The 19,619-nt window shown below is 50.0% G+C and overlaps 1 protein-coding gene across 3 annotated transcripts in view; it reads left to right on the top strand.

Annotated features, from left to right (window-relative positions):
• LIMS1 (LIM zinc finger domain containing 1) overlaps positions 1–19,619 on the top strand; it is a 103,962-nt gene that overhangs the window by 16,184 nt on the left and 68,159 nt on the right. Inside the window, exon 1 of one of the 3 annotated variants that reach the window (XM_036873147.1) lies at positions 19,105–19,222. The exons of the other annotated variants lie outside the window; for them this stretch is intronic. The gene's annotated coding sequence lies outside the window, so the exon portion shown is untranslated. Of the gene's footprint in view, positions 1–19,104; positions 19,223–19,619 lie in introns of those variants that run through there. 3 annotated transcript variants of the gene reach the window in all.

The raw sequence follows: 19,619 nt of genomic DNA, 5'->3' as shown, positions 1-19,619 counted from the left end.
GAAGGGTCCGTCTCTGGTCTCAGGGGAAGCCGGGTATCTTTTTCTGTGGCTTGCTTCTTTCTCTGGTCATTTTCCTTTGCACGTTTGAGGAAGACAGTTCTGTTTCTAGAATGTGTGAGGTGAGCCCTCGTGGCAGGACTTGTGCCTCGTTTACAGCCGTGTCAGCCGTGCAGTGTGGACCCTTCCAGTTTGGGGCTTTCCTTTGGGAAAGTACCATTTGTTGATGTCTGAAGTGCCCTCTTTGTTGCCCATAAAACACAGAAGGAATCGCTCCATGTTTGCAAAGGGACACAGAGTACATGTGCTGATGGACCCCGTCCCCTTGTCAGGTCGTCTCTGAAGCTGAGTGACCCGTCCTGCTGTGCAGGGAAGTGCGTGGTTCTCCGAAGTCAGTCTGTCTGTCCACTGGGCTCTTTCGGTTACAGATAACAGAAAGCAGCTCTGGCTAACGTAAGTCAAGAAAGGGGGTTATTGGAAAGGCTGTGAAATTGTAGATAAGAGGAAAACTGATTATTCATGTCTCGGAAAGAACTGGGGTATTAGTCACCCTGTCTTCAGATTGCCTCTCTTGGGATGAGTCCTTTCCGGCTTTCTTACCCGCTGTGTCATTGGGCTCAGGATCCCGGTGTTGGGAGCAGCGGGTCCGCCTGGCCTCAGTGGGCGGGTGTCCACCCGGGGGAGCAGGGCTTCCTCACTCGGTCTCACAGAAGGAGAACCGAGGCGTCAGCACTAGAAACGGGGGTGGATCAGGGAAAACAAATGTTTTCTGCCTGGCTGTGGTCCATCCTTCTAAACACAAAGGTGATTCAGGTGCTGTTAATCTGAGCACCAGGTGCCCAGTGGGGTCTGCTGACGCAGGTGAGACGTATTCCTTTCAAAGGATTTCCTGTATGTTAAAGAGAGAGACCCAGAGAGACAGGAGAGCAAAGTCTGCAGCCTGGGACCGAGTAGAGGTGCAGCAGGATGCCAGAGCAGGCGGGGGGCCCTTCAGCAGCCTGAACCCTGGGAGGGACTAGTTCATACAGTAAACAATATTTGAAGGAACAGTTCTCACTAAGAAATGTTTCCAAGCCACAGACTCCAGGGGGTGCTGGGTTGATACGGTGTTGATGTCTTTCGCTCCAGGCGGCCCTGGTGTCTGCGTTAGGGCTGGAGTTTATGGTTGATTTGTCACCGTTGAGTGTTTTGTGCAGCCGAGAGAGAGCTGGGTGGTGAGCTCCCAAGCCCCCCGGCAGCCAGCCTGACAGATACAGGACGAGGCTGTCAGATGCTGGGGGCCGGGGTGGGGCAGCAGCCTCAGCATCACCTGTGACCTAACCCCACCCTGACCCACTGAATGAGATCCTTCGGGGATTCCTGGACCTGTAAAAGTTTGAGACGCTGCAGAGTGGGCATTGTTGCTTGCCTGGCAGCATCCATTCCCTGTGTTCTTCTTAATAACAAAATGCAGGGTTGTTTTTTTTTTCAGTGCCCCTTGTAATAATGGTAGTAATGAACCTTCAGATGATGAAATGGTAGTCCTTGTTCCCCCCTGGCAGCCATCCTGCGACCATGAAGGGATCAGCCTTGAGACAAATCTGGCACGAAGTTGTCAGAACAGAGGATGGAAGGAACCTGGATTTGTGAGCTGCTGATCTGCCCTGGGCCTGGGTCTCTCCCAACCCCGATCTCCCAATTAAGTGTGATAAATTTCTCATAGTTTACACCAGTTTGACTTTGGGTGTTTTTTGTTCCTTGCAGCTGAAAGCATCCTAATGTATCCAGACGTGGAATTGGGTGCTGGACACACAAGGTGTTGTATGTGCCTATCCTCTGTAAAATACCTACTTTTTCAGATGGTTACAGGTTTTTCTCTTAGTCTTATGAATAATGCTTTTGCCCCCAGGTGATCATTAAATTGTTCAGTTGAAGGTTGGTGGAGAGAGGGGGAGTAAGAAGAACGAGAAGGCTGTCCTGAGAGGGGGCGAGCTCTGGGCTGCAGAGCCCCCCGGCTGGGGAGCTGATCTGTGCTTTGCCCTGATTTGGTGTTTGGAGCTCAGTTTTTCATTTGTAAAATGAAAAGAATAATAATGAAATGGTGGAGGTGAAAACGCTTTGAAAACTGGACTCCTTTTTTTCCCCAGTTTATTTCTCATTTCTAATTGCTTTTGTTTTTTCCTTATGGTGCTAAAACATACATAATGTAAAGTTTACCATTTAACCATTTTTAAGTGTACAGTTCAGAACTGTTAAGTTCATCAGATTTTTTCAGCAGAAACCTTACAGGCCAGAAGGGAGTGGCTTGACGTATTTGAAGTGATGAAAGGAAAGACCTTCCAACCAAGAATTCTTTACTCAGCTTGGTTACCATTTGGATTTGTGGGAGAGATAAAGAGTTTTCCAGACAAGCAAGAGCTGAAGGAGTTCATCAACACTCCGCTGACCTTGTAGGAAATGTTAAAGGGACTTCTTTGAGCTGAGAAGAAAGGGCACCAACAACCTAAGTGTCCATCGACGGATGAATGGATAAAGAAGATGTGGTGTGTATGCAGTGGAATATTACTCAGCCATAAAAAAGAATGAAATAATGTCACTTGCAGCAACAAGGATGGATCTAGAGGGTGTCATGCTAAGTGAAATAAGTCACACAGAAAGACAAATGATCTCACTTATGTGGAATCTAAAAAAAACAAAAAACAAATGATCAAACAAAACAAAACGAAACTCACGGATACAGAGAACAGATTGGTGGTTGCCAGAAGTGGGGAGGGAGGGTGGGCAAAATGGGTGAAGGGGGTCAAAAGGTACAGACTTGCACTTAGGAAACACGTAAGTCCGGCGGATGTCATGCACAGCATGGTGACTGTAGTTAATAATAGTGTTCTGTGTATTTGAACGCTGCTAAGAGAGTCGATCTTGAAAGTCCTCATCACAAGAAAGAAAATTTTGTAACTTTGTATGGTGATGGATGGTAACTAGATTTATTGTGGAGATCAATTCTCAGTGTAGACAAATGTCAAACCGCTATGTTGTAAACCTGAATCGAAAATAATGTTATATGTCAACTATACTACAACTAAAAAAACCCCCAAACGTGTGCAGCCATCACCACTATTTCCAGAACTTTTTTATCATCCCAAACAAACCCTGTCCCTGTTAAACGCTAACTCCTCTGTTCCCCTGCCTCTGGCCGCTGGGAGCTCTGTCCTACTTTCTGTCTGTACGAATCTGATGACTCTGGGGAACTCGTGTAAGTGGAGTCCCACAGGATCTGCCTTTTAGCGTCTGGTTTATGTCACTGAGCACGATGTCCTCCAGGCTCGTCACGTCGTAGCAGGTGTCAGGATTTCCTTCCTTTTATGGCTGAACTACATTCTGCTGTGTGTATGGATCACATTTTGTTTATCCGTTTACCTGTTTTGGACACATGGGTTGCTTCCACTTTTTGGCTGTTGTGACTAATGCTGCTGTGAACATGGGTGTGCAAATGTCTGTTTGAGTCCCTGCTTTGAATTCTTTTGACTATATACTTAGGAGTGGAATTGCTGGATCATATGGTAATTCCGTGTTTAACTTTTTGAGGAATTGCCAAAGTGTTAAAAACTTGAGTCTTTTAAAAAAGGAGTTGTTGGGACTTCCCTGGTGGCGCAGTGGTTAAGAATCCACCTGCCAATGCAGGGGACAAGGGTTCGAGCCCTGGTCTGGGAAGATCCCACATGCTGCGGAACAACTAAGCCCGTGCACCACAACTAGTGAGCCTGTGCTCTAGAGCCCGCGAGCCACAACTACTGAACCCGTGTGCTGCAGCTACTGAAGCCCATGCGCCTCGAGCCCGTGCTCTGCAACAAGAGAAGCCACAGCAATGAGAAGCCCACACACTGCAACAAAGACCCAAGGCAGCCAAAAATATAATATAAATAAATAAATAAATTCATTTTTTTAAATTGAGTTGTTATTTATATTTAGAAACAGATTACAAGGTGAACCTATGCCTTTCTTCTTGGGACCATATTTTTCTCGTTGATTGCAAGGACTTACAGTTTTAACACGGGACTCATGAACTGACCTTTTTATAACACGCTGGACATACTGTCAGATTCATATATATTACCCTCTTTAATCAAAATTAGAGAATAGGCAGTTTCTGCAAGTTAAAGTTTCAAAGTTTGAAGTGTAAAATGCTTCATGAGATTTCTGATGTCAGGGTACCCAACTTTGTGTGTGTGTTTGAGAAAGAATTGATTTATTTCTTCCAGTAAACACGGCATCTTTATGACGCACGATAAACAAAGGGCTGAATGTCTAATGAAATAAAGACGTAAAATACAAGATCTTACTGCTCTATTAACACTTTCCAGCAAAGAGAGATGACCTTGGACCATTAGATGTTAACACTTTCCAGCAAAGAGAAATGGTCTTGGACTGTTAGACACCTAAGACATTGCAGGTTCGGAGCAGGAGGAAGGTCATTGTGGGCATTTTTGCTGCAGCGTCCCTGATGTCTACTGGCAGGTAATCACAGATGTACAAGTGTTTACCCTTCCCTTCCTTGGATTGTAGGCTCCGTTCTAACAGCCCAGCAAAGCTTGCTCATGTTTTTGTAATGCTCAATGCCTCTGTTGTTCTGGCTTTTCTCTTTTTTTTTTTTTTTAATGTGACTTAGTCAAATTGGCTTAGTCTGCAGAATGTATTGGAGGCAAACATCCTTTGACATCAGCTGTGAGAAAACTTTTAAGAACACATTGAACGGTCCGTCGGAAAGGAGCACCGCAGCGGCCCCGCCAGGGTGCGTGACTCAGCACTTGGGTCCCGCCCTCGGGGGTGGTTGAGCTCACGTCTCCTCCTAGAAGCGGTTCTGTGTGGATTGACGTCCACACCCGTGCAGACCAGCCTCGGCTCAGAGCCTGCAGGCGACACCTGTCTGGAGGCTGTGCAGGTGGAGACTTGTGATGCTCCGGGCTGTTACGGATGCCCGTCTGGACAACGTGGGCATTGGTCCTGAGAGTTTCTAAATGTCCTTAGCAGTGTTAAAATGTCTGAAAATAACCAAAGTGTGTCGTCCTCAGGTAGCTGGCTGCATGGCATCGAAGAAGCTTCTTTTGGTTTCTTAGTCTGTAAATATGAGTTGATTTTAATTGGCTGTGCTTGAGTAAGAAAATAAAACTTTCTAATTGTTGTCTTACAATCGACTATTAATAACTTCCCAAACCGTTACTTTTATTTTGCAGCACAGTGTTGGTTTGTATTCCATTAGAAATGACTGTGGAATTATGAAGGGGTGTGGTGACACTCTAGCCTCTGAAGAGGTATCCCAGTCTGCACACTTAAAATAATTGTGTCTTGACCTTTTAAAACAGCCTATTACCCTCCACCCTCAAACACAACCTCTGTGGAGTGGAACTTACTCTGTGGTATGGTTGGTGTGAGAGCTGGAGTCCCCTTCAGCACTCTCTGGTGAGCTGTGTGTGCACACGTGTGTGTGTGTTACGATGTTTTCAGTGAGTTGCTCAACATTTAAACAAACAGGCAAACATTTATAACTGGTTTGGCACGAAATCAGCCTTGAGAGCCATTATCTGCAGGTCGTCTATTCTGCACACCTTTATCCCAGGGCCCGCCCTAGGCGCTGGGGATCCCGCAGTGAGTGATGGAGCCCCTCCCTCCCCTCCCCCAGCGCCGTGGGGTTCCCACCTGGACGGTCCTGGCCTCTTCACTCCCTGCCCCAGCAGGAGGTGGGCGTGCGGGTTCACGGCGGGCCCCAGTGAATAAATGAGGGGGTCTGATGAGGTCACAGTCACCGCGCACCTGGCTTGTGGCAGCCGACTCCTGACGGTCCCCTTCCTCCTCCTGGCTCCCCACCTGTCGGCTCAGACAGCAGCCAGAGCGATCTGGGTAAACCCTGAGTAACTTCCTGTCTGGTTCAGAGGCCTCCCGGGTGTCCCCTGGCCGTAGAGCAGCCCTGGTCTTCGCAGGTGGCCGACAGCCGCCCCTGCCCCCGCCTGCGTTCCTGTGGCTCCTCCCACTCACTGGCCAGGCCCCGCCCAGAAGCTTTCATCAGCCGCCGCTCTGTCCACAGCTGGCTGCAGGGCCCACTCCGTCGCCCCTGTCAATGGCTGTGACCTCCTGTCCCTGATCCCTGACCTCCTTCCCAGGAGGAGGCGTGGGTGACAGTGCGTCCGTCCGTCCGAGGGCCCGCTGTTGCCGTCAGGAGGGGCCTCTGGGGCTGCGGCCGACCCCCGGGTCTCAGGAAGGCATGGGCAGAGCTTCAGGAGGTGTGTGCAGGGTTGGGGCGTTGAGCTCTCTCCGGCCTGATCTGTCTACGCCCAGGGCTGCTCTGCACTGGACTGACCTCTGAAATGCTTCCAGCTCAGCCTGGGTGTTAACCAGCTCTTTTCCAGCTTAGCTGGGGAGAGAAGTAAGAAAATACATTGATTTAACCATGGGAATTCCCTGGCGGTCCAGTGGTTTGGACTCGGTGCTCACACTGCCCCCAAGTTCAGTCCCGGGTTGGGGAGCTAAGCTCCCAAAAGCCGCATGGTGCAGCCAAAAAAACAAACTGCATCATGAGGTGGAGTTAAAACTGCCTTGAAAGACAGCTGAGTATGGAAATGAGTGTCTGCGGGGGGCCTGGCCTTGTGTAAAGTTAGGCCTGGGATTAGATGGCCTTTCAACCAATGTTTGGAAATGGAGATTGTAAATGGAAAAGGTATCTTCCTTAATCCTGTCTGATCATTTAACTGACCTTTGGGACACTGTCCTTATGGCCTGTTTCCTGTGTTAGGCCCCTCTTGTTTCCACGCTGTCACTTTTCTTCTCTCACTGCCAGCTCCATCTCCTGTCTGTGAAGGAAAGTGAGTGTTTTAGGGTTTGTCGGGGCTCCGTCGCTTACTTCGGGGCCGGGGCAGGTCAGACCCCAAAGTAAGTGCTTCACTTTCCTCTTCGGCAAAGTGGGGATTACAGTCCTGCTGACTTTCCTTCCTGTGAGGGTTGGATGTGGATTCCTGGCGAACCTCCCGGAGTGTCCTTCGGGGGGGGGGGGGGGGGGTGAAGGCTGCCTTGATGGTGTGATGCAGGGGTGCAGCCCCGGAGGTGGGATCACCGTCCCGCTGCGCACGTCTTCTGTGTCAGCCGTTCTTCTCTAGGCTTCAGATCAGCGTCTTGGGTCATACATTATTTATACCCTCATTTATAGAGATGAGGAGGCTGGCACTCAGACAGCAGCTTGCCCCGGGCCACCCAGTGAGTGGCAGGGCTGACGGGGCTCAAACGTGCGTCTGTAAGGCTCTGACTAGTGCCGTTTCAAATATGTCGTGGGTTTTTTTAAATTGCGATAAAAACATGTAAAATTTACCATCGTAACCATTTTTAAGGGTACAGTTCAGTAGTGTTACGTATATTTACATTGTTGTGAATCAGATCTCCAGTTCCACGTTGTCATCCCGTGGAACTGAAACTGTACCCATTAAATAGCATCTCCCGTTTCCCGCCCCCCCCCTCCTCATCCCTGGCAGTCATGCTCCTGCTTTCTCTGTCTATGGATCTCACTACTTTAGCACTCCTTTACCTCACGTAAGCAAAATCATACAGTATTTGTCCTTTGGTGACGGACTTATTTCACTGAGCATAGTGTCCTCAGAATTCATCCATTTTGAAGCGTGTGTCAGAGTTTCCTTCCTTTTTAAGGCTGCATGGTGTTCCCTGAAGGGATAGGCGACATTTTATTTACCCATCATCTGTCCATAGATGTTTGTGTTGCTTTCACCTCTTGGCTATTGTGAATAATGCTGCTGTGAACATGGGACGTCAAATATCCCTCTGAGACCCTGCTTTCAGTTCTCCTGGATACACACCGAGAAGTGGGATTGCTGGATCATTTGGTAGTTCTGTTTTTTAATTTTTTGAGGAACTGCCGTACATTTTTCCATAGCAGTTGCACATTTTACGATCCCACCAACAGCGCACAAGGCTGCCAGCTCTGTACATCCCCACCAACACTTGTTATTTTCTGTTTTGTTTTGTTTTGTAATAGCCATCCTAGTGGCTGCGAAGGGGGTATCTCATTATGGTTCTGATTTGCATTTCCCTGATGATTAGTGATGTTGAACATCTTTTCATGTGTCTGTTGGCCATTTGTATGTCTTTTTTTGGAGAATTGTCTATTCTAAGTCTTTTGCCTAGTTTTTAGTTGGATTATGTAAGTTTTTTTGTTGTTAAGTTGTAGTTCTTTATATATTCTGAGTAGCCCCTTATCACATATATGATTTGCAAATATATTCTCCCATTCCTTAGGTTGACTTTTTAATGCTGTTGATTGTATCCTTTGATGCACAAAAGTTTTTAAGTTTGATATAGTCAAATTTGTCTATTTTTGCTTTTCTTGCCTGTGCTTTTGGTGTCATATTTGAGAATCCTGTCCAATCCAGCGTCATGCAGCTTTTCCCCTATGTTTTCTTCTAGTAGTTTTATAGTTTTGGGTTTTACTTTTAGGTCTTTAATTCACTTTGAGTTAATATTTGTATATAGTTCAAGGTAAGGGTCTCCTTTTGCATATGGAGATCCAGTTTTCCCAGCATTATGTGTTGGAGAGATTCTTTTCCCATCGTGCTGTTTTTTTAAGGGTAGGAGAGAGAGAGTGATAAGGTGGGGAGATAGTTATTTGGGGGAAAAATAAAGCTCAAATATTTTTTAGCTCGTTTACTGCTGCATTCATGGAGAAAGGCATGTCTAAATCTTTGCCTGTGTGACATCTTTACAAGAATTATGGAGAAGTTGCTTCCTCAACTTAGAGTTCAACTGTTGTTTATATTTGTGTGGAGAAAAGTAAGTCAAGACATGACAGTAATACTATATTCTCTCTGGCCCTGAAGAGTTCCACTTTCCAGAAATCCAGGGTTTCTGGAAGCCAGAAGTGCTGGCAGGTTGGTGGAGGGGGGCAGGAGACCTTTTTAATGACAGAGTAATGAGGCCCTGCACTCGGCAGGAGAGAAACAGAGCCCATGCCTCCAACAAGTTGTGTCCCTGTTCTGCACCGGCCTGGCTTGGAGCCTGAGCAGCGGCGTCTCGGGGGGGTGACCGTCCTGGAGGGCCTGGGCACAGACCCTGAGGAAAGGGGACCCACTGAGGTACCCAGCCGTGTGGCCCTGGCAGGGGTCGGGGGCACAGAGCCACTCCTCCCGCAGCTGAAGCGCTGGCCTCAGGCTACGCAGAGATGTGGGCTCCAGGAGAACTGGTCCACAGGGACTCTTGAGCAGCTACCTGGGGGACAGGTGTATCTCTCTCATTTGTGTCATATATATAAATATATATATGTTTTTCTACTAACGTGCTAACATTTCTCAAAGTTGCTAAACATTTCAAATGTCTGATTCTCTTGTTAAAATCTCTGGGCTATAAATAGGCTTATGGAAACCATATTAGTATTTTTACCCCTTTCGTTTCTGCAGTAAGTATTAAGCGTATGTGTGTATTATTTATTGTGAGGGATTTAAATGTTGGGCATCCTTCCCTCGGGTTACAATGAGGTACAGAAGACAAGATGTTTATAAGTAATAACAATAATAAGACAAAAGGTGGTCTTTTTAGATAGTCTTCGGAGGTTATCTGCAGGAAGAGAGAGGTCTTTTAAGGCTGGGGTGAAATATTATGTAGTTTATGGGTCTAGGCCCTCGACCACATTGCGTCTTGTGTGGAAGTAGCAGGACTTCTGTGGGTCCCATTGGGGCGGATGGTAACTGAGAAATGTTTTGAGCCACGTTTCATCCCTGTTCCACTATTCTGGATGTTCTCTTGGAGCTGTTTGCAAACAGTGTGGATACCCCCGAAAATAGACACGGACGGATGTAGTCGCTCATCCCCACACGATTGACTCCAGGTGGGCAGTACAGTCCCACGGAAACGCTGTGATACCTTCCTCTGGGGTCACATTCAGGAGGGACCAAAGCAGCCTCGCGTGATGTTCCGTAAACGCTCACCAGCCGGTGGTAAAAGAGAGTGATAACTGTTTTAGACAGTGAACCTCAAACATTTCATCTGCTCTGTCTTGGAAGACTCTCGCTGTTTAGTTTTTACGCATTTAGCACATAATCCTGTATGATAAGAAGGTACACACAGAGAGGCGTGGGCTCAAGTCCTCATTTGGGGGAGCTGCTCCGGGGGTGGAGGGGCAGGCAGCCCAGAGACAGTCCTGCAAGTGGCCGACGGGGAAGGTCTCCCTCGGAGTCGTGTGTCCTTCGGGAGCTCGGCCAGATCTGACCAACAGCCTGCCTGTAGGTTAAGGATCGCTGACCCTTACATGCTAGAAAAGGTGGGTAAAGGGTGAAGTTCTCCCGGACAGTGTGAATTTAGTGCAGCGGTTGCAAAACTCTGATGAGACACAGACACACGAGCAGTGAGTGTGCTGCAGCCCATGTCTGTGCACTGGCGGTGCTGCGCGTGGCCCGTCAGAGCTGCTGGGGACGGGGGGCTGGAGGAACCGCAGCCTGTTCATCCTGACCTGACTTCGTATCCATCTTCCGTGCCTTATGTCTCTCCTTCGCCTTCCAGGAATTTCCCTGTACTGGGGTGTAACTGGCGCACGTAAGCCGCGTACTGAGCTTCACACTGTCAGTTTTTCCTCATGACATCATCTCTGCCAACAGGGTGGTTCCGTGCAGCCCATCAGCCACAAGGCCCCTCGTGCTCCTTTGTCATCCTCTCCCCCTGGGCCTCTGATTCCTTTGCCACTGCAGTCATAGGAGAATCTGAGAAACATTGTCTTAGGGAATTCTCTTATGTTCTGGAACCGGCCTGGACCCCCGAGGCAGCTCCTGGCCAAGCCTACGTCTCCGCCCGCCCCTTGTCCATCCTCTCTTGGCTTAGAACCCGGCCCGATCTGCAGTTCCGCACATGCAGTGCGAGCGAGCTTTGCTGGTTCTCTGCGGCTTCCTGGGCCCCGGCAGGTGGGCGTGACCAGTGCTCCCCAGACTGTAGTGAAGAGTGAGGCTTTTCTTTAAAAAAAAAAAAAAATTCTGGTCCATTGTTGACTGATGCTTCTGTGAAAGGCAATAAAAATGGGTTACTAGAAAAATGAAGTGAAAAAAAATCATACGAGTACAAATCTCAATTTTTTTCTTTTTAGATTGGGAAGATGTAAAATTTCTCTGTCAAATTAGTAACTTTTTACCTGTTCTCAACTTCTGCGCTGATCTCGTTGTAGGTTGAAAAGAAAATCTCACAGTTACAGCTACACTGAGTAGTACTGTGATAGGCAACTCTGCTTTTCCTGTTTGTTTCACTGGGTAGAGTGATCTTTTGACCATGCTTTTAGAGTTTCCCACTTGGAGTGTTCAGCAGCTGTTGGCCAATTATCTTGACTTGGGAACTGAAAGGAAACTAACAATAGTTGAGTACTTACTGTGTGCCGGTCACTGTGCAAAACATTTTTATTTTTATGATGTTAGCTATGGGATTGTCATGTACAGCCTTTATTATGTTGAGGTATGTTCCCTCCGTACCCACTTTGTTGAGAGTTTTTTTTTCATGAATTGATGCTGAATTTTCTCAAAGGCTTTTCCTGCATCTATTGAGATGGTCATATGATTTTTATTCTTCATTTTGTTAACGTGCTGTATCACATTGATTGATTTCCTGATATTGAACCATTCTTACATCTCTGGAATAAAATTCTGCTTGATCACAGTGTATGATTCTCAGCGGAGGGGTGAATTAATTCACTTGAATTCACATGTTCAGTTAAATATGTCTGAAACCTCAGTCTGGGCCAGATATGTCCCAGTCTCTGGGGATACAGCAGGAAGTAGAGCAGATGAAACTCCCCATACTCAGGGGGCTTATGTCTTTGTTGTGGGGAGAGATCATAACCAAACAAATGAGACGCATTAGATGGTGATAAGTGATGGGTAGAGACGTAAGTTAGAGGAAGGTCTGGGGTGGGAGGTCAGGGAAGGTTTCACCGCCGTGACCTCTGAGCAAAGATACGAAGGGGCAGAGGAGAGGACCCCCCCCATGCCCACCATCAAAGCCAGCAGTGATGGTGAGGCTCCTGGAAGTTTTTGGGGAGCTCAGTGAAGCTAAAGACCTTTCTCCCAGGTAGTAGATGGCCGATCTGGGTTTGAACTCAAATTTGGCTTTTTTTTATCATGCTTTAAAGTCTTTATTCAGTCTCCATGCTCCTGGTTTAAAAGATGCCTGAATCCAAATACAGTGGAAATCCATTTGGGAGTGCAGTTTACGTGTGTCAAGGAATTAGGTTGAAAGTCTGCTCTCTTTGTGGACTTTGCTTTTGATTAGGTCTGGATATTTTCCAAGGCTTTGAATATCTTTTTCCTAAGGGTAGAAAATACATGAGTTTTGTGGTTGAATTTCCATTTTTAAGTGGATGAAATTTCTCTAGGGGCCATAGAGAGCTAGATGACATCAGGGAAGGACTTTTCACGGGAGAACAGATGATTAAAGCTCTGGAAACCTTTTGGTGTTGCTCTCGCACGAGCACTTGGCAGTGAAGGGCTGTGTAAGGCGCTCCCTGCTCACCACGACCTCTACTTAGCAGACGCCTCTCCTCTGCGTTGACAGGCGCCCTGGCTGGGGGTCTTTTCCCTCTGGCCCCGCTCCCACTGCCCAGGACCCCCCTTCCGCACAGACCCTGTACCCGTCGTCCAGGCTGCTGAATCTTGGACTCCCCTCTGCCTGTCACTCAGCCCCAGATTGGGTTCGGGGGGGTTGTCACTCATGACTGTCAGGTGTAACTTTCTCACTTGAACTTGAACGCCACATGAAATTCCCATGGCGGGTATTCCCATACCTGTTTTACAGACGAGGAGTGTGACGTAATTTGTCCGAGGTGATCATCCCTGGATTGCTGCTATGCCGTCTCCCTTTTCAGCTACAGTTTGGACTTGAGCAAGCTTTTGTGGGTTGGTCATGATTTTATTAATGAAATTTATTATATGGCTCCTGTGGAAATTGCAAAATTGTAAACAGAATTGGCTTCAAATTTTTGATGCTTGAGTTGGGGACTACTTGAGTATCATTCAGTTTTTACAGCCTTGCTAATTTTTCTTAAAGACTTTATTTTTTAGTGGAGTTTTAGGGTCACAGCAAAGTTGAGGGGCAGATGCAGAGATTTCCCATACACCCCCTGCCCCCCCGCCCAGCCTCCCCTGTTATCAACATCCCCCCCAGATGGTGCATTTATTATAATTGATGAACCTACATTGATAGATCATAGTTGCTAGTTTACGTTAGGGTTCACTCTTGGTGTTGTACATTCTGTGGGTTTTGAGAAAGTGTGTAATGACATGTATCCACTGTTATGGTCTCATGCAGAGTGTTTTTATTGCCCCCAAATCCTCTGTGCTTTGCCTCCTCATCCCTCCCCCACCCACCCCCATGCCTCCCTTTTTTTTTTTGATGTTGAAATGTAATAATTCGGGTAAGTGTGCTTCCACGTTTGGCGGGGGATACTCTTATTACTTTGGGAATTTATGTACTAGCTGCTGTCGGTAACTTTTCCTTGTTAACAGGCCCTAACACCCTTGGAGTTATCAGTCACGTGGAGTGACTTCTCACACTACTTTTTTCCTCACTAGTTTGTTTTATCATTTGTAACTTCCCCTCCGTGGTCGGGGGATGGGATTTTTAAACCCGGAGTGGTGTATTTTTTTATACATTTGCAAACATAGGATATGCTTAAAAACGGGAACTAACCTTTCTTCAAACGGTGGGCAACAGAAGGCAGCAAGCTTGGCCCCGATGCCTGTGCGGCCAGGCCTGGCTCCCCACTCATGCCCACCCAGCATGGCTGCCTCTCCGTTCCCGGCCTTGTAGCCATCCCGACGTCCTCAGCTCTCCCCTTCTCTCCGCGGAGTTTGTCGGGGCCTTTGTTCCGCTGCGGCCTCATGGTCCTGCCCTCGTGGGGCTGAGGGTCTGGAAAGGACGCCGACCCGTGGGCGGGGCAGTGCAGCTGCGCCCTCTTGTGGTCCTTTTCCTCTTAGGCCCTCTTTCCTCTAAAGAACTGTATGTTTTGATCTGTAATGACTGTCCAGAAGTCAGTCTGAGTCACCAGGGTTGTTTAGTCTTTCCTGAGAGTCAGGGGGGCTACTTGGATAATGTGGGATACAACAGTCTTGAGTCTGTAGCCAAACCCAGCCCCAAAGAGGTGCCAACAGGACAGGAGAAATTGCAGGGTAACACTGACAGGACACCTGCCTCAGGGGACAGAGGGACTGAACCGAGGCCAGTGTGACGTGTGTCTGCACTCGGTGGGGGAGGGGCAGGCAGAGCAGGGGGCTTGGGGTGGAGGGGAGGCCTGCGACAGAGGGTCCCTCAGATACTCGATCAGCGCTTTTGCCGTTAGGTAGCTTGATGGCCTCAGAAATCCTCTGGGTCAGTAGTTCTCAGTGGGGCTAGAGCTGTTCCCTAAGGAGCCACTGGGAACTTGTGGGCATTTTTTGTTACCTTGATGGTTTGGGGCACGTAGATGTGGAGTTGGCTAGGGCCAGGGTTGCTGGATGGGATCGGGGATGCTGGATGGTGCCGGGGATGCTGGATGGGCTCGGGGACGCTGGATGGGATCGGGGACGCTGGATGGGATCGGGGACGCTGGATGGGATCGGGGACGCTGGATGGTGCCGGGGATGCTGGATGGTGCCGGGGATGCTGGATGGTGCCGGGGATGCTGGATGGGATCGGGGATGCTGGATGGTGCCGGGGATGCTGGATGGTGCCGGGGATGCTGGATGGGATCGGGGATGCTGGATGGTGCCGGGGATGCTGGATGGTGCCGGGGATGCTGGATGGTGCCGGGGATGCTGGATGGGATCGGGGATGCTGGATGGGATCGGGGATGCTGGATGGTGCCGGGGATGCTGGATGGGATCGGGGATGCTGGATGGTGCCGGGGATGCTGGATGGGATCAGGGATGCTGGATGGTGCCGGGGATGCTGGATGGGATCGGGGATGCTGGATGGGACCGGGGATGCTGGATGGGGCTCGGGGATGCTGGATGGGATCGGGGATGCTGGATGGGATCGGGGATGCTGGATGGGATCGGGGATGCTGGATGGGATCGGGGATGCTGGATGGGGCCGGGGATGCTGGATGTGACCAGTGATGCTGGATGGGGCCAGGGATGCATGATGTGATCAAGGATGCTGGATGGGATCAGGGATGCTGGATGTGACCAGGGATGCAGGATAAGGTCAGGGATGCTGGATGTCACAAAGTTTGCATCCACAGGACTGTGGTTCAAGTTAAAACAAAAAGGGGAAAAACGTTTTTATAATTCTCTGAGCATAGCACATACTTTTATCTTAGATATGATCACAGAGTACTTTTACACAGTTTTAATTAACACTAAGTTTTCTAGGAATGCCCTGAGATTTGTAAACTGAGTGAAGCACAAAGTTTGCTTGGGATTTTACTTTAATCTTTACTCTCATAAGTGGTATTAATTTCTTTTTTATCCTATTTAGAAGCTCAAAGCCTTTAAGACATTGATTACAATCTATTGGAAAGGTTTTTGTTTTGTTTTGTTTTGTTTGTTTGTTTTTAAATGAGAGATGGCTGGTAAAGTCAACTAATATTTTTTCAGTGAAATAGAGCAGAGACCTCAGGGAAAGCTTATATATAGGGATGAATATGACAAATTTGGGGGGTTAAAAATGTGTTTCATAGTCAGGATTAAGAAGAGTATTTAAAGATGGAGAGTTTCAGTAGCACTTGATAGATTGAGTAAAACAAGTTGGGTGAAATTACTCCAGAGTTTTTAAAAGGCAGAGAGGAAGAGACACGCAAGGACATGGAACGTGTTATACACCAGATCCATGTGCGCTCAGGGGGTGCCCCGTGGAAGGCATTTAACCTGACTGCTTTCTGTCTGTGTGAGGCCTGCGAAGGAAAACAGAAGCTTGGCCGCAGACGGACGGAGAAGACATCCCGTTCCTGGGCGCCCAGCCTGAGGCAGGGGTGACACGGAGCAGACGCTCCACCTGGTGGACGATGCTGGGCCTTGGCTGGGCCTCCCTGCTCGCTGTCCACCTGCGGGGGTACCAGGCACCGCTGTGCGCCGCGGCCCCTGTCCAGCTCCAGGATGACAGCCCCGTCCCCGCTCTGAGAGGCGTCCTGTTCTTGAGAACTAGGGTTTCACGCGGCAGCTGTGCTCTGACCTCCGTGGCTGTCTTCTGACGCTTCTCCCTGGGGGCCGGAGGGAGTCTGGAACCTCCGCCTGCACCACCGTCCTCATCCGAGAGGTGCAAACTGCCACCCCTCCTACAGGCTCGGTTTCGTTGAACTTTACCAAGTGCCCAGTGTGTGCCAGGCATGGGCCCGGGGCCTGGACGGGCGGGAGTCCAGCTCCCCGGAGCGCAGGAAAGGAAGCCGTGCAGCAGAAGCGCGAGGGTCAGGGGTCCTGCGAACCTGGTGCCCCCTCCATGTGCAGGGATGTCGGTGAGGGCACGTGGGGAGGGTCTTCCGGGCCGAGAGGCCAGTGTGCGCAGCAGCTCCCCGCACCGTGTGCCTGTGTGTGTCTGTGCGTGTCTGTGCGTGTGTGAGCGCGCGTGTGTGAGTGCACGTGTGTGTGCGTGCGCGTGCGCGTGTGAGCGCCCTGTGTGTGCGCGCGCTCGTGCGGCTTCCGGGCTGCACTGCCTGAGTGGCAGGAGTGTCCAGAGAAGAGGATGGGGACAGGGTGGGCCGGGGGCTGCAGGTGAGCTTCCGCGCTGAGCGGAGCTGGTTGGTTGGGGACCCGCTTCCCGGGGCAGTCCTTGCTGGCCGGGTCTCTGGGGGTTGATCACAGGCACCGGCCGGGCACCCGGGAACCGCAGGCCAGGCGGGCAGCAGGGGGCCTGGGCTGGGCCGGGCTCCAACAACGGTGAGGTGGGAGAGAAGAAATGGGAAAACTGCTCAGGAGCCAGACTGGGCAGAAGGGGGGGTCTGAGGACGGGAAGGCACGGGTGGCCAGGAGCTCACCGGCTGGTGGCTGGAGGGCGTGGCCGGGCCACAGGAGGCTCGCCTGGAGGGTGCAGGCGCTGGCGCTCGAGGGCAGTTTCCTTTAATCCTCCGGGCTTTGAGTTGCTGGTGAGGATGTCCCGTAGAAGTAGCCCACAGACAGTTTGGTGCCTGACCGTGAAGCTGGGGGGGTCTGGCTGGCGTTGCTGGCACAGAGGAGGTGGTGGAGCCGTGAGGATGGGGGTCAGGGGGAGACAGTGGAGCCAGGATGGGGGCTTCTCCCTCCTAAAGGCGGGAGCGGAAGGGATCCTGCAGGAGACAGTGACGGGTGACCCTGATGCGGGCGGGGCCGTCTGGAGGCCGAGGGAATTGAGTTGGGACTTGCTGGAGAGCCTTGTTTATAAAGTCAAACATGAGGGAAGGATTGAGAACGGCCTCCTGGTTTTGTCTTTTAAAAGATGACTGGGACCTTAATAAGAGGTGTTTCCCGACGGCAGAGAGTTGAATGACTGGGCTGCCCTTAGAGAACCATCTGGAAAGGAGGAGGGGCTCCAGGTGGCTGTCTGGACAACCTGCCCACACACCCTGTGGGTGTCCTTCGCGGTGGCCATGATCAGTCAGGAATGGGGCCAAGATGTCAGCGTTCCCCTCTTGGGTGTTAACTGCAGTGGCATAAGGTAGATTCTTAGGGAGAATTCCACATCCCAGGGCTGCAGCTCCTGAGACTTCCATTCTGTTCTCCTTCTCCTGAGAGAGATCGTGGCTGCTTCCTAGGGTTTGTGTCTGGGGCAGGAATTGGGGGCGAGGGCCTGTTTCTCCCCACAGACCGCCCTGTACTGCCCGCTTCCTGAAAGGGAGTAAAAATCAAGGCCAGGGGAAGATTCTCCCTTTTTTTTTTTTTTTAAAGATTTATTTATTTAATATTTTATTTTTGGCTGCGTTGGGTCTTCGTTGCTGCGCGCGGGCTTTCTCTAGTTGTGGCGAGCGGGGGCTACTCTTCGTTGTGGTGCGTGGGTTCCTCATTGCGGTGGCTTCTCTTGTTGCAGAGCATGGGCTCTAGGCGCACGGGCTTCAGTAGTTGTGGCGCGCGGGCTTCAGTAGTTGTGGCTCACAGGTTCTAGAGTGCAGGCTCAGTAGTTGTGGTGCACGGGCTTAGTTGCTCTGCGGCATGTGGGATCTTCCCAGACCAGGGCTCAAACCCGTATCCCCTGCATTGGCAGGCAGATTCTCAACCACTGCGCCACCAGGGAAGCCCCCAGAGGAAAATTCTGGCTGGAAGTTTACTGTGCGTGTATCGTGTGAGAAATCCCCACCAGCCCTGAGGGTCAGGGTGAAGCTCAGGGCTGAGCCCCGAATCTCAGAACTTTCTCTGCCCTGGCTTGCCTACTAGGCGCCAGATGCCCTGAGGTCAGATGCCCTGAGAGGGGCCTGCCATGCTGGAGGACAAGCAGAGGCCATGGGTTGTTTCCTTGTTTTCAAAGATTAGCCTCAGGGCCTGTAACCCAGGAATCTGCTCTGTAGTGAAGGAGTCGGTCAAGGACCGGCCTTGTGTTCTCGGTGAATCCAGGTGGGGAAGCCGTGTTCTTGCAGAAAGGTTGACCTAGTGGCTCCCGAGTTCTTCCTGCATCTCCAGCAAAGACCCCTTTATTCTTCCGTGGACACTTGGCGCAAGGCGGCCCTGGCGGTGACTCAGCCAGGACAGAAGGAGCTGTTTCCACCGCTCGGCCTGATGAAATGCGGCCGCCCGGCTCTGGGTTGGGCCACGTCACCGGGAAGATGAATAAAGACCAGCTGCTTGACCTGATGTGCCAGAGAAGGCTTCAGAGATGCTCGGTCAGTTCAGATGTGAAGGTGTCGTCAAGACCCAAAGGGGTTCAGCTCCTTGCATGCTGACCAGTTATTATTTATTGTCCTCAATATTTTCCTGCGTATTACAAGTGCTTTCAGTAAGTTTGCGGATGAACTTCTTGACTTAGTAAAGTATGTAAAACAAGCCAACAGGATGTGAGTCGTGACATTGGGGGTGTTGTCTTGCTTCAGGGCTGCGGGGTTATCTTGTAACACCGTCACATGGCTCAACTGCGTGCAGGAAGAACCCTCGATGTGGCTTCATCAGCTTAAATATAGTTCAGGGCAACAGACACAGAGCTGAGATGAGGAAGTTCTATGCAGTGTAGGAAACAGGAGCTTTAAAGATAACTCGCTGTGATGGGAGCCCAGCTTCCGGAGCCCTGATAAATGAATGGAGTAAGGGCAGACGCACAGAGAGGGGTCCCCCATTCCTGAGTCTGGAGGCAGCAGGTAAGGACCTCTTTGCAGAGGTGAGGCCATGCGTGTACAGGGGAGAAGATGGGCGGTGGTCTCCAGAGAAGTGGAGGTGACGGCCCAGAGCAGCCAGTCACAGGCTACTGTTGTGTTTCTGGGTTTGTTTCCCTCCTGACCTGTCCTTCTCAGTCATTTGAAAGCAAACCTCAAAGACGTTGGTCTAAACTTGCAAGTACAGGAGCAGAAATGTCTCCTAGTAGCCTTTGGCCACGCTAATGTGTGCTTCTTGCCGCAAAGGGCAACGATGTGGTCGTACTTCCTGTGGGTGTGTATCGTCGAATGTGTGTAAAAGCAACTGTATGCTTTATAGGTTTCACAGCAAGGGCGGGTGAGAAAGGGAGGTTATACTCTATGTTTGCAGAGAAAATATTAA

This window comes from Balaenoptera musculus, chromosome 13 (genome assembly GCF_009873245.2).
Source record: "Balaenoptera musculus isolate JJ_BM4_2016_0621 chromosome 13, mBalMus1.pri.v3, whole genome shotgun sequence".
Lineage (NCBI taxonomy): Eukaryota > Metazoa > Chordata > Mammalia > Artiodactyla > Balaenopteridae > Balaenoptera > Balaenoptera musculus.
Note: the sequence above shows the minus strand (reverse complement) of the source record. Positions and strands in the feature narration are given on the sequence as shown.